The 14,858-nt window shown below is 40.0% G+C and overlaps 1 protein-coding gene across 1 annotated transcript in view; it reads right to left on the reverse strand.

Moving 5' to 3' along the window:
* Positions 1-14,858, reverse strand: part of LOC139749653 (uncharacterized) — a 913,398-nt gene that overhangs the window by 50,476 nt on the left and 848,064 nt on the right. The gene's annotated exons all lie outside the window — the stretch shown is intronic.

The following is a 14,858-nucleotide window of genomic DNA, read 5'->3' on the forward strand; positions in this document are numbered from 1 at the left end:
GATGATGATGATGATGATGATGATGATGACAAAAATATTAATAACATTTTATTTATTCATTTTGCTTTGTCGCTGTCTCCCGCGTTAGCGAGGTAGCGCAAGGAAAAAGACGAAAGAATGGCCCAACCTGCCCACATACACATGCATATACATACACGTCCACACACGCAAATATGAATACCTATACATCTCAATGTACACATATATATATACACACACAGACATATACATATATACACATGTACATAATTCATAGTCTCCCTTTATTTGTTCCCATCGCCACCCCGCCACACATGGAATAACAACCCCCTCCCCCCTCATGTGTGCGAGGTAGCGCTAGGAAAAGACACCAAAGGCCCCATTCGCTCATACTCAGTCTCTAGCTGTCATGTAATAATGCACCGAAACCACAGCTCCCCCTCCACATCCAGGCCCCACACAACTTTCCATGGTTTACCCCAGACGCTTCCCATGCCCTGGTTCAATCCATTGACAGCACATCGACCCCGGTATACCACATCCTTCCAATTCACTCTATTCCTTGCACGCCTTTCACCCTCCTGCATGTTCAGGCCCCGATCACTCAAAATCTTTTTCACTATCTTTCCACCTAAAATTTGGTCTCCCACTTCTCCTCGTTCCCTCCACCTCTGACATATATATCCTCTTTTGTCAATCTTTCCTCACTCATTCTCTCCATGTGACCAAACCATTTCAAAACACCCTCTTTTGCTCTCTCAACCACACTCTTTTTATTTCCACACATCTCTCTTACCCTTACATTACTTACTCAATCAAACCACCTCACACCACATATTGTCCTCAAACATCTCATTTCCAGCACATCCACCCTCCTGCACACAACTCTATTCATAGCCCATGCCTCGCAACCATACAACATTGTTGGAACCACTATTCCTTCAAACATACCCATTTTTGCTTTCCGAGATAATGTTCTCGACTTCCAAACATTCTTCAATGCTCCCAGATTTTCGCCCCCTCCCCCACCCTATGATTCACTTCCGCTTCCATGTTTCCACCCGCTGCCAGATCCACTCCTAGATATCTAAAACAGTTTACTTCCTCCAGTTTTTCTCCATTCAAACCCACCTCCCAATTGACTTGACCCTCAACCCTACTGTACCTAATAACCTTGCTCTTATTCACATTTACTCTTAACTTTCTTCTTTCACACACTTTACCAAACTCAGTCAACCAGCTTCTGCAGTTTCTCAAATGAATCAGCCACCAGCGCTGTATCATCAGCGAACAACAACTGACTCACTTCCCAAGCTCTCTCATCCACAACAGACTGCATACTTACCCCTCTTTCCAACAACTCTTGCATTCACCTCCCTAACAACCCCATCCATAAACAAATTAAACAACCATGGAGACATCACAAACCCCTGCCGCAAACCTACATTCACTGAGAACCAATCACTTTCCTCTCTTCCTACACATACACTTGCCTTACATCCTCGATAAAAACTTTTCATTGCTTCTAACAACTTGCCTCCCACACCATATATTCTTAATACCTTCCACAGAGCATCTCTATCAACTCTATCATATGCCCCCTCCAGATCCATAAATGCTACATACAAATCCATTTGTTTTTCTAAGTATTTCTCACATACATTCTTCAAAGCAAACACCTGATCCACACATCCTCTACCACTTCTGAAACCGCACTGCTCTTCCCCAATCTGATGCTCTGTACATGCCTTCACCCTCTCAATCAATACCCTCCCATATAATTTACCAGGAATACTCAACAAACTTATACCTCTGTAATTTGAGCACTCACTCTCATCCCCTTTGCCTTTGTACAATGGCACTATGCAAGCATTCCACCAATCCTCAGGCACCTCACCATGAATCATACATACATTAAATAACCTTACCAACCAGTCAACAATACAGTCACCCCCTTTTTTAATAAATTCCACTGCAATACCATCCAAACCTGCTGCCTTGCTGGCTTTCATCTTCCGTAAAGCTTTTACTACCTCTTCTCTATTTACCAAATCATTTTCCCTAACCCTCTCACTTTGCACACCACCTTGACCAAAACACCCTATATCTGCCACTCTATCATCAAACACATTCAACAAACCTTCAAAATACTCACTCCATCTCCTTCTCACATCACCACTACTTGTTATCACCTCCCCATTAGCCCCCTTCACTGAAGTTCCCATTTGCTCCCTTGTCTTACGCACTTTATTTACCTCCTTCCAAAACATTTTTTTATTCTCCCTGAAATTTAATGGTACTCTCTCACCCCAACTCTCATTTGCCCTCTTTTTCACCTCTTGCACCTTTCTCTTGACCTCCTGCCGCTTTCTTTTATACATCTCCCACTCATTTGCATTTTTCCCTGCAAAAATCGTCCAAATGCCTCTCTCTTCTCTTTCACTAATAATGTTACTTCTTCATCCCACCACTCACTACCTTTTTCTAATCAACCCACCTCCCACGCTTCTCATGCCACAAGCATCTTTTGCGCAAGCCATCACTGCTTCCCTAAATACATCCCATTCCTCCCCCACTCCCCTTACCTCCTTTGTTCTCACCTTTTTCCATTCTGTACTCAGTCTCTCCTGGTACTTGCTCACACAATAACACACAATTAATAACATATCTAATGAAAATCAATAATAATAATAATAATAATGATAACAATAATAATAATAACAATAATAATATGATACAGTTTGAGCCCTCAGAAGGTACAATACCAGTTCACTTAGCTGTACTTGGGTGCCTTGTACTTGTAACTGGGAAGTCAAATGTATATGGATGTTATGCTAGCCACACTACCCTTGTGTACTATTGACTATGAAACTGGTGTCATCTAACTACACCAGTCTCACACCAAAAAAATCATCACCAGGATAAGACCAGTAAAGGAAACAAAATATTAAACAGAATGGCCAAAATTCACAGGCAAATGCAGAATGTCTCCTTCCATATAAACCTTATATATCTTTGTACCAAAGCTCATCAAAGTCAATTAGAGGATGCAGCAGTCACTGAACAAGTTTCATAAAGAATGGCTGCAAGGCTCAAAAAGGTCAAATTACATATTTTTCACTGTGATGCGAGATATAAAGAAAGGCATCTCTACCAAATATGATTACCACTAGGTAAAATTATAAAAGCAATAGCCAAAAAACATAAAATTCCCCTTTATTGGTGACCTTTAAGTGGGCCACAAGAATGATATTCATTAAGAAAGACTGCAAAGATTAAAGAAATGGTCATCTTTAATAAGCTCTTTAGGAAGTGTGTGTGCATCTTAACAATAGCCACAAATTATTAAATCACCAATCTCATATAAACACAGGGTAGGGCATAATCAAAAGACAATTTTGTCAAATTTCATGAACAGTGGCTAAAATACAACCAAGAAATGGCCCTTAAAAAACTTATTTGTGACTTTTGATCACCACAGAATAGTAGAAATCAATATTTCTCTTCCAGTGGAGGGAGACACAATAATTGTTGTAGACTCTCTCTCACAATGCTTCAACTTTCATAAAAGATAATAGGGTCTAAATAATACTGGTAATATAGCCCAATGACAGATTATGGTTGTTTAGCCTCTGACCCTATAAAATCCTCGAGACAAAAATAAAAAAAATTGAAAAAGGTATCTACGTCTACTGAATCAGGGTATATGCCTTCCAAGTTTCAAGTAACTGACCAAAATAAAAAGAAAATAGATGACCACAGCAAAAATTGTGCCTTCCTGGAGGTATGTGTAACAGTGAAACTGCAACATCTTTCCACATGTTCAAATCACCTTTATTCTACTATCTCTGGCTTCCTGCATTCCCTTCAAAGTACCTTACCTTCAGCTAATTTCAAAATTTCACAACCTCTTTACATTCCAAACTCTAACCTACTACGATATCAAAAAATACATCTCAATGCCTATACTCTGTTACAAGCTCTTCTAATTTTAAAGACCTATGTTTTCACAGAAAATAATGATGTGGATCTTACCACTCTTTCAAGTAAGTTACACACTCCTGATGGCTTTAACTTTCCTTTTTTCATTATTTTCCTAAAAGCCAAATCCATAGCCATATCCCTACCTTTCAAAATTTTCAAGTACCTTACATCTTTGCAAGTATCATGCAAATAAAACTCATGCAACCCTCCAATTAACAATATATGTTACTGATTTCACTTTCCATACAAATTATCTTGCTTTTTTTTTCAATGGAAGTGAATTTGCTGAGCTTCTTCAAACTATTTTACCTATCTTTCTGGTTCAGCAAATACTCTGTATTACCTGCTAACAACTTCTAATTTTAACTTTAAGTGCAGCCATTACCTATGTGGTGTTACTGGACTCTGCCTGCTTGTGGCTGCACTACAAGTGAAGAGTAACCTTCAGCAACATGGGGAAAGAAGTACAATCATCTTAAGGAACTCAAACTCCAAGGAAGTCCATAATTTCCTTGCGACTGACAGTAGCACAACCATTACTCTGTATTAACCCCCCAAAAGGGCCCTGGCATTAAATAATTATGAATCAAAAACTCTCATCCCAACATCAATGTACTGTATCAAACAACCTTGAAGACATAGTGCAGTCTGTTCCTTATTCTGGCTTAAATACATATTCAAAACCAGTAACTTACCTACTATTTCATGAACCACATCCTCTAATATCTTTATTACCTTTAATAACCTTCCTCCCACTTCATTCATCCCCACATGCTTCACAGCCATTCCTGCTAAGTCATCCATAAGCTCTTTCTGAACTGCTACATAAACACATCTCTGTTGGTATTCTCATGATAAAGTTCTAATCTACATTATTTCTTACGTAGTTGCCAAAATGACACTGGTAATGGCCCACGCTAATCAACATCATGTTGGTTGAAAAGGTAAAATAAGCAAATGATAAAATACACAAAGGAATACAAAAGAATTGAAACAGCAAAAGACCAATGGGTCCTTTCTAGGCTGTTTGTGATATTGGATGATATCAGAAACTCACAGATTTGTGTGATGAAAGTTAGATGGCATGCACATAATTCAAATAGAATTGTCTGCAAACTGTCATAGTGATTATGGATGCACAAATACATAAGTAATGGAACTGAAGTGAAATATTCATTGTCTATTCTTAAATGTATCTATAGTGCTGCTTTCAACCACTCTAACTGGTTATTCATTCCATATATTAACAATCTTGTTAAAGGACAAGTGCTTCACCTTATTCAAGGTAACTCTTTTGCCCACAAGTTTCTTTTGCCCACAAGTTTGTCTATCTATCTATCTATATCTCTGATGCCCATTCCCTCCAGGAACTTCCATCAAAGGGTGGCCACAGCATAAAAAAGTCTCCACTTATCCCTGTCCTTACATGTCTCCTTCGCTTGCACCATTCCACACATTCTTCCTCTGTTTCTTTGCCTTCAGTACTCCTCCACCCTATTTGCCCATATCACATCAAGCCCTTTTATTGTACTATTATACACTCTCCTTGTAAACTCCCAGTCTTGCATTATTACAAGTAAAATCAGACAAACTAAGTCTTAAGTAACTTGATGGATCAAGATATCAAAGCCTTTGATAATTTTGAACACTTGTATCATATCATCTCTTGACCTTCCCTTTTGAAAGCTAAATAGATTCAAGTTATTCAATATCATCTTATAGGGGTTCATTTCTTAGTCCAGGAATCTTCTTAACTTGACACCATACTTTTTTCTAAATGTAGGGTAACCAAAACTGAACATAATATTCAAGATGTGGATGAACTAATGAATTGTAAAGAGTAAGGATGATTTCTCCAGACTTAAATTTGAAGGTCCTACCCAAGAATCCGATATTTCTTTCTTGTTCTTCCTGCTTTTGTGCACTGCTTACTTGGTCTAGGTCATCAAAGATTATTACACCCAAGCCTTTTTCCTCATCTACCTCTTGCAGTTAAAAAGAACTCATATTGTAGCTTGCCTTTTCGTTTTTACTACCAATGCATAAAACTTTGCACTTATTGATATCAAAATTCATTTGCCAATTACGAACCCAGACCATCAGTTTGTTTATGTTGGTTTGAAGCTGTAGACATTCAAGTCTGTCAGTAGATTTATTTCCCAGCTTTGTATCAACAAATTTTGATATCTTTCAATGCAGCCCAATATCAGTATCATTAATATATATATGAAAGAGAACTGGTCAAAAGACTGATCCCTGTGGCACTCCATTTGTTACGCCTAACCATTCTGAGACAAACAGTAATCACATTAATCCTTGTTTATAGGCAAGTCAACCAGTTTCCTATCAACTGAAGTACAACCCTACCATTGATATGCGACTTAATTTTCACTAGTAACCTTTGACGTGGAACCTTTTTGAAAGCTTTTGAAAATCTCGTTAAATAACACCAACTGCTTTACTACTATCAAATATGATGATATCATAAAAGAAACTCAGCAGATATGACAGCATGGGCTACTAAGTCAAAAACCATGCAGAGAGTCGTTTATCAAGTGGTGGTCCTCTAAATGTTTTACAATTCTGTCTTGAATGGTGATTTCATTAAGTTTTTCAACAACAGATGTTAAGCTAACAGGACAATAATTTCCGGACAGTGACTCATCACCTTTTTTGAATATCAATGATACATTGGCAAACTTCTATTTGCTTAGAACTTTTTCCATAGCAAGTGACTTATTGAAAAAGGCTGTAAATGGTGTAAATTTACTATATCATTTTTTGCCTCCATTGTTTTGGAATAGAACTTATCAAGGCCTCCTGTTTTATTTATTTTCATTCCACTTATTGCTGAAAATATGGCTTCGACTTTTACGTCAATTCATTTAAGAACATTCCCTTCTCCTATCAATGAAACACTTCACTTCCTCCAGTTTTTCTCCATTCAAACATATCTCCCAATTGACTTGTCCCTCAACCCTACTGTACTTAATAACCTTGCTCTTATTCGCATTTACTCTCAACTTTCTTCTTTCACACACTTTATCAAACTCAGTGACCAGCTTCTGCAGTTTCTCACCTGAATCAGCCACCAGTGCTGTATCATTAGCGAACAACAACTGACTCACTTCCCAACCCCTTTCATCCACAACAGACTGCATACTTGCCCATCTCTCCAAAACTCTTGCATTCACCTCCCTAACAAACCCATCCATAAACAAATTAAACAACCATGGAGACAGCACTCCCCTGCTGCAAACCGACATTCACTGAGAACCAATCACTTTCCTCTCTTCCTACTCATACACATGCGTTACATCCTCAATAAAAACTTTTCACTGCTTCTAGCAACTTGCCTCTCACACCATATACTCTTAATACCTTCCACAGAGCATCTCTATCAACTCTATCATATGCCTTCTCCAGATCCATAAATGCTACATACAAATCCATTTGTTTTTCTAAGAATTTCTCACATGCATTCTTCAAAGCATACACCTGATCCACACATCCTCTACTATTTCTGAAACCACACTGCTCTTCCCTAATCTGATGCTCTGTACATGCCTTCACCCTCTCAATCAATACCCTCCCACATAATTTCCCAGGAATACTCAACAAACTTATACCTCTGTAGTTTGAACACTCACCTCTATCCCCTTTGCCTTTGTACAATGGAACTATGCATGCATTCTGCCAATCTCCAGGCACTTCACAATGAGCCACACACACATTGAATATCCTCACCAACCAGTCAACAACACAGTCAACCCCTTTTTTGATAAATTCCACTGCAATACCATCCAAACCTGCTGCCTTGCTGGCTTTCATCTTCTGCAAAGCTTTCACTACCTCTTCTCTGTTTACCAAACCATTCTCCCTGATCCTCTCACTTTGCACACCACCTCAACCAAAACATCCCATATCTGCAACTCTAACATCTAACACATTTGAAAAACCTTCAAAATACTCACTCAATCTCCTACTCATATCATCATTACTTGTTATTTCCTCCCCATTAGCCCCCTTTACCAATGTTCCCATTTGTTCTCTTGTCTTACGCACTTTATTTACTCCCTTCAAAAACATCTTTTTAGTCTCCCTACAATCTAATGATACTATCTCACCCCAACTCTCATTTGCCCTCTTTTTCACCTCTTGCATCTTTCTCTTAACCTCCTGCCTCTTTCTTTTATACATCTCCCAGTCATTTGTACTATTTCCCTGCAAAAATCATCCAAATGCCTCTCTCTTCTCTTTCACTAACAATCTTACTTCTTCATCCCACCACTCACTACCCTTTCTAATCTGCCTACCTCCCACGCTTCTCATGCCACAAGCATCTTTGCACAAGCCATCACTGCTTCCCTAAATACGTCCCATTCCTCCCCCACTCCCCTTACCTCCTTTGTTCTCACCTTTTTCCATTCTGCACTCAGTCTCTCCTGGTACTTCCTCACATAAGTCTCCTTCCCAAGAACTTATTCTAACCACTCTCTCCACCCCAACGTTCTCTCTTCTTTTCTGAGAACCTCTACAAATCTTCACCTTTGCTTCCACAAGATAATGATCAGACATCCCTCCAGTTGCACCTCTCAGCACATTAACATCCAAAAGTCTCTCTTTCAAGCGCTTATCAATTAACATGTAATCCAATGACGCTCTCTGGCCATCTCTCCTACTTACACAGGTATACTTATGTATATCTCTCTATTTAAACCAGGTATTCCCAATCACCAGTCCTTTTTTAGCACACAAATCTACAAGCTCTACACCATTTCCATTTACAACACTGAACAACCCATGTACACCAATTATTCCCTCAACTGCCACATTACTCATCTTTGCATTCAAATCACCCATCACTATAACCCAGTCTCGTGCATCAAAACTGCTAACACACTCACTCAGCTGCTCCCAAAACATTTGCCTCTCATGATCTTTCTTCTCATGCCTAGGTGCATATGCACCAATAAACACCCATCTCTCTCCATCCACTCTCGGTTTTACCCATATCAATCTAGAGTTTATTTTCTTACACTATCACATACTGCCACAACTCCTGTTTCAGGAGTAGTGCTACTTCTTCCTTTGCTCTTGTCCTCTCACCAACCCCTGACTTTAGTCACAAAACATTCCCAACCCACTCTTCCCATTTACCCTTGAGGTTTGTTTCACTCAGAGCCAAAACATCCAAGTTCCTTTCCTCAAACATACCACCTATCTCTCATTTTTTCTTATCTTGGTTTCATCCACACACATTTAGACAGCCCAATCTGAGCCTTCGATGAGGATGAGCACTCCCCGCATGACTCCTCCTTCTGTTTCCCTTTTCTGAAAGTTAAAATATAACACTAGGGAAGGGTTTCTAGCCCCCCACTCCCATCCCCTTTAGTCGTCTTCTATGACACTCGGGGAATGCGTGAGAAGTATTCTTTTTCCCCTATCCCCAGGGATATATACATATAATAATAATATATGAGATATAATAAATAATAAATATGTATTATTGTATATTTTCATTTATCATACTTTGTCGCTGTCCCGCGTTAGTGCAAGGAAACAGACGAAAGAATGGCCCAACCCACCGACATACACATGTATATACATACACATCCACAGACGCACATATACATATATGCACATATACATATATACACATGTACATAGTTATATATATATATATATATATATATATATATATATATATATATATATATATATATATATATATATATATAGGGTCAATTCAATTGGGAGGTGAGTTTGAATGGAGAAAAACTGGAGGAAGTGAAGTGTTTTAGATATCTGGGAGTGGATCTGGCAGCGGATGGAACCATGGAAGCGGAAGTGGATCATAGGGTGGGGGAGGGGGCGAAAATTCTGGGAGCCTTGAAGAATGTGTGGAAATCGAGAACATTATCTCGGAAAGCAAAAATGGGTATGTTTGAAGGAATAGTGGTTCCAACAATGTTGTATGGTTGCGAGGCGTGGACTATGGATAGAGTTGTGCGCAGGAGGATGGATGTGCTGGAAATGAGATGTTTGAGGACAATGTGTGGTGTGAGGTGGTTTGATCGAGTAAGTAACGTAAGGGTAAGAGAGATGTGTGGAAATAAAAAGAGCGTGGTTGAGAGAGCAGAAGAGGGTGTTTTGAAATGGTTTGGTCACATGGAGAGAATGAGTGAGGAAAGATTGACCAAGAGGATATATGTGTCGGAGGTGGAGGGAACGAGGAGAAGAGGGAGACCAAATTGGAGTTGGAAAGATGGAGTGAAAAAGATTTTGTGAGATCAGGGCCTGAACATGCAGGAGGGTGAAAGGAGGGCAATGAATAGAGTGAATTGGAGCGATGTGGTATACCGGGGTTGACATGCTGTCAGTGGATTGAATCAAGACATGTGTATGGGGGTGGGTTGGGCCATTTCTTTCGTCTGTTTCCTTGCGCTACCTCGCAAACGCGGGAGACAGCGACAAAGCAAAAAAAAAAAAAAAATATATATATATATATATATATATATATATATATATATATATATATATATATATATATATATATATATAGAGTGAATTGGAGTCATGTGGTATACAGGGGTTGACGTGCTGTCAGTGGATTGAAGCAAGGCATGTGAAGCGTCTGGGGTAAACCATGGAAAGCTGTGTAGGTATGTATATTTGCGTGTGTGGACGTGTGTATGTACATGTGTATGGGGGGGGGGGCCATTTCTTTCGTCTGTTTCCTTGCGCTACCTCGCAAACGTGGGAGACAGCGGCAAAGTATAAAAAAAAAAAAAAAAAAAAAAAAAAAAAAATATATATATATATATATATATATATATATATATATATATATATATATATATATATATATATATTTTTTTGCTTTGTCGCTGTCTCCCGCGTTTGTGAGGTAGCGCAAGGAAACAGACGAAGGAAATGGCCCAACCCACCCCCATACACATGTATATACATACGTCCACACACACAAATATACATACCTACACAGCTTTCCATGGTTTACCCCAGCCGCTTCACATGCCCTGATTCAATCCACTGACAGCACGTCAACCCCGGTATACCACATCGCTCCAACTCACTCTATTCCTTGCCCTCCTTTCACCCTCCTGCATGTTCAGGCCCCGATCACACAAAATCTTTTTCACTCCATCCTTCCACCTCCAATTTGGTCTCCCTCTTCTCCTCGTTCCCTCCACCTCCAACACATATATCCTCTTGGTCAATCTTTCCTCACTCATTCTCTCCGTGTGACCAAACCATTTCAAAACACCCTCCTCTGCTCTCTCAACCACGCTCTTTTTATTTCCACACATCTCTCTTACCCTTACGTTACTTACTCGATCAAACCACCTCACACCACACATTGTCCTCAAACATCTCATTTCCAGCACATCCATCCTCCTGCGCACAACTCTATCCATAGCCCACGCCTCGCAACCATACAACATTGTTGGAACCACTATTCCTTCAAACATACCCATTTTTGCTCTCCGAGATAATGTTCTCGACTTCCACACATTCTTCAAGGCTCCCAGAATTTTCGCCCCCTCCCCCACCCTATGATCCACTTCTGTTTCCATGGTTCCATCCGCTGCCAGATCCACTCCCAGATATCTAAAACACTTCACTTCCTCCAGTTTTTCTTCATTCAAACTCACCTCCCAGTTGACTTGACCCTCAACCCTACTGTACCTAATAACCTTGCTCTTATTCACATTTACTCTTAACTTTCTTCCTTCACACACTTTACCAAACTCAGTCACCAGCTTCTGTAGTTTCTCACATGAATCAGCCACCAGCGCTGTATCATCAGCGAACAACAACTGACTCACTTCCCAAGCTCTCTCATCCCCAACAGACTTCATACTTGCCCCTCTTTCCAAAACTCTTGCATTCACCTCCCTAACAACCCCATCCATAAACAAATTAAACAACCATGGAGACATCACACACCCCTGCCGCAAACCTACATTCACTGAGAACCAATCACTTTCCTCTCTTCCTACATGTACACATGCCTTACATCCTCGATAAAAACTTTTCACTGCTTCTAACAACTTTCCTCCCACACCATATATTCTTAATACCTTCCACAGAGCATCTCTATCAACTCTATCATATGCCTTCTCCAGATCCATAAATGCTACATACAAATCCATTTGCCTTTCTAAGTATTTCTCACATACATTCTTCAAAGCAAACACCTGATCCACACATCCTCTACCACTTCTGAAACCACACTGCTCTTCCCCAATCTGATGCTCTGTACATGCCTTCACCCTCTCAATCAATACCCTCCCATATAATTTACCAGGAATACTCAACAAACTTATACCTCTATAATTTGAGCACTCACTCTTATCCCCTTTGCCTTTGTACAATGGCACTATGCACGCATTCCGCCAATCCTCAGGCACCTCACCATGAGTCATACATACATTAAATAACCTTACCAACCAGTCAACAATACAGTCACCCCCTTTTTTAATAAATTCCACTGCAATACCATCCAAACCTGCTGCCTTGCTGGCTTTCATCTTCCGCAAAGCTTTTACTACCTCTTCTCTGTTTACCAAATCATTTTCCCTAACCCTCGCACTTTGCACACCACCTCGACCAAAACATCCTATATCTGCCACTCTATCATCAAACACATTCAACAAACCTTCAAAATACTCACTCCATCTCCTTCTCACATCACCACTACTTGTTATCACCTCCCCATTTGCGCCCTTCACTGAAGTTCCCATTTGCTCCTTTGTCTTACGCACTTTGTTTACCTCCTTCCAGAACAAATTTTTATTCTCCCTAAAATTTAATGATACTCTCTCACCCCAACTCTCATTTGCCCTTTTTTTCACCTCTTGCACCTTTCTCTTGACCTCCTGTCTCCCAGTCAATTGCATTTTTTCCCTGCAAAAATCGTCCAAAAGCCTCTCTCTTCTCTTTCACTAATACTCTTACTTCTTCATCCCACCACTCACTACCCTTTCTAATCAACCCACCTCCCACTCTTCTCATACCACAAGCATCTTTTGCGCAATCCATCACTGATTCCCTAAATACATCCCATTCCTCCCCCACTCCCCTTACTGCCATTGTTCTCACCTTTTTCCATTCTGTACTCAGTCTCTCCTGGTACTTCCTCACACAAGTCTCCTTCCCAAGCTCACTTACTCTCACCACCCTCTTCACCCCAACATTCACTCTTCTTTTCTGAAAACTCATACAAATCTTCACCTTAGCCTCCACAAGATAATGATCAGACATCCCTCCAGTTGCACCTCTCAGCACATTAACATCCAAAAGTCTCTCTTTCGCGCGCCTGTCAATTAACACGTAATCCAATAACGCTCTCTGGCCATCTCTCCTACTTACATAAGTATACTTATGTATATCTCGCTTTTTAAACCAGGTATTCCCAATCATCAGTCCTTTTTCAGCACAAATCTACAAGCTCTTCACCATTTCCATTTACAACACTGAACACCCCATGTATACCAATATATATATATATATATATATATATATATATATATATATATATATATATATATATATATATATATATATATATATAAAGATGTTTTGGAAGGAGGTAAATAAAGTGCATAAGACAAGGGAACAAATGGGAACTTCAGTGAAGGGGGCAAATGGGGAGGTGATAACAAGTAGTAGTGATGTGAGAAGGAGAGAGTATTTTGAAGGTTTGTTGAATGTGTTTGATGATAGAGTGGCAGATATAGGGTGTTTTGGTCCAGGTGGTGTGCAAAGTGAGAGGGTTAGGGAAAATGATTTGGTAAATAGAGAAGATGTAGTAAAAGCTTTGCGGAAGATGAAAGCCGGCAAGTCAGAGGATTTGGATGGTATTGCAGTGGAATTTATAAAAAAAGGGGGTACTGTATTGTTGACTGGTTGGTAAGGTTCTTTAACGTATGTATGATTCACGGTGAGGTGCCTGAGGATTGGCAGAATGCGTGCATAGTGCCATTGTACAAAGGCAAAGGGGATAAGAGTGAGTGCTCAAATTACAGAGGTATAAGTTTGTTGAGTATTCCTGGTAAATTATATGGGAAGGTACTGATTGAGAGGGTGAAGGCATGTACAGAGCATCAGATTGGGGAAGAGCAGTGTGGTTTCAGAAGTGGTAGAGGATGTGTGGATCAGGTGTTTGCTTTGAAGAATGTATGTGAGAAATACTTAGAAAAGCAAATGGATTTGTATGTAGCATTTATGGATCTGGAGAAGGCATATGATAGAGTTGATAGAGATGCTCTGTGGAAGGTATTAAGAATATATGGTGTGGGAGGCAAGTTGTTAGAAGCAGTGAAAAGAGGATGTAAGGCATGTGTATGTGTAGGAAGAGAGGAAAGTGATTGGTTCTCAGTGAATGTAGGTTTGCGGCAGGGGTGTGTGATGTCTCCATGGTTGTTTAATTTGTTTATGGATGGGGTTGTTAGGGAGGTGAATGCATGAGTTTTGGAAAGAGGAGCAAGTATGAAGTCTGTTGGGGATGAGAGAGCTTGGGAAGTGAGTCAGTTGTTGTTCGCTGATGATACAGCGCTGGTGGCTGATTCATGTGAGAAACTGCAGAAGCTGGTGACTGAGTTTGGTAAAGTGTGTGAAAGAAGAAAGTTAAGAGTAAATGTGAATAAGAGCAAGGTTATTAGGTACAGTAGGGTTGAGGGTCAAGTCAATTGGGAGGTGAGTTTGAATGGAGAAAAACTGGAGGAAGTGAAGTGTTTTAGATATCTGGGAGTGGATCTGGCAGCGGATGGAACCATGGAAGCGGAAGTGGATCATAGGGTGGGGGAGGGGGCGAAAATTCTGGGAGACTTGAAGAATGTGTGGAAGTCGAGAACATTATCTAGGAAAGC

This window comes from Panulirus ornatus, chromosome 7 (genome assembly GCF_036320965.1).
Source record: "Panulirus ornatus isolate Po-2019 chromosome 7, ASM3632096v1, whole genome shotgun sequence".
Classification (NCBI taxonomy): domain Eukaryota; kingdom Metazoa; phylum Arthropoda; class Malacostraca; order Decapoda; family Palinuridae; genus Panulirus; species Panulirus ornatus.